The following is a 771-nucleotide window of genomic DNA, read 5'->3' on the forward strand; positions in this document are numbered from 1 at the left end:
CCCGCCTCTACTAAAAATAGAAAAAAATTAGCCGGGCTTGGGTGGCAGGCGCCTGTAGTCCCAGCTACTAGGGAGGCAGGAGAATGGTGTCAACCCAGGAGGCGGAGCTTGCAGTGAGCCGAGATCTCGCCACTGCGCTCCAGCCTGGGTGACAGAGTGAGACTCTGTCTCAAAAAAAAAAAAAAGTATGTGGCACTTGTCTCTCTTGCTCCTGCACTGGCCATGTGGCATGCCTGCTCCCACTTCACCTTCTGCCATGAGTACAAGCTGAGCCATAATGCAAGCAAGAGCTGGTTCCAAGGCGTATAGTTAGGCAATTGGAGTGAATGGAGCAACTAGCCAAGGATTCATGTGGAGTCACTTTCAAGAACCAGAACTCCAGAGGGTCTTAGGTCACACTTGTAACTTTTTTTTTTTTCAGGTCAGGCAGGTAATGTGCTGACTTTGTAACAAGGTTTGAGGGTGGCACATTTCACACACATGTGTGAAACACCCAATCATCATCCTCATGAACTACAAAAGGATCCTTTTTTTTTTTGAGACAGGATCTTACTCAGTTGCCCAGGCTGGAATGCAGTGGTATGATTGCAGCTCACTGCAGCTTCAACCTCCCCAGGCTCAGGTGATTCTCCCACCTCAGCTTTCTGAGTAACTTGGACTACAGGCTTGAGCCGCCATGCCTGGTTAATTTTTGTATTTTTTATAGAAACAGGGTTTCACCATGTTGCCCAGGCTGGTCTTGAACTCCTGGGCTCAAGAGATCTGCCTGCC

At 48.8% G+C, this 771-nt stretch overlaps 1 non-coding gene across 1 annotated transcript; it reads right to left on the reverse strand.

Annotated features, from left to right (window-relative positions):
* Positions 1-420: 420 nt before the first annotated feature.
* LOC112128656 (small nucleolar RNA U13) lies at positions 421-525 on the reverse strand. The gene has a single exon (XR_002911145.1). It is a non-coding gene; the product is annotated as a small nucleolar RNA U13 (small nucleolar RNA).
* Between the last annotated feature and the right edge of the window lie 246 nt (positions 526-771).

Source organism: Pongo abelii, chromosome 14 (genome assembly GCF_028885655.2).
Source record: "Pongo abelii isolate AG06213 chromosome 14, NHGRI_mPonAbe1-v2.0_pri, whole genome shotgun sequence".
NCBI lineage: Eukaryota > Metazoa > Chordata > Mammalia > Primates > Hominidae > Pongo > Pongo abelii.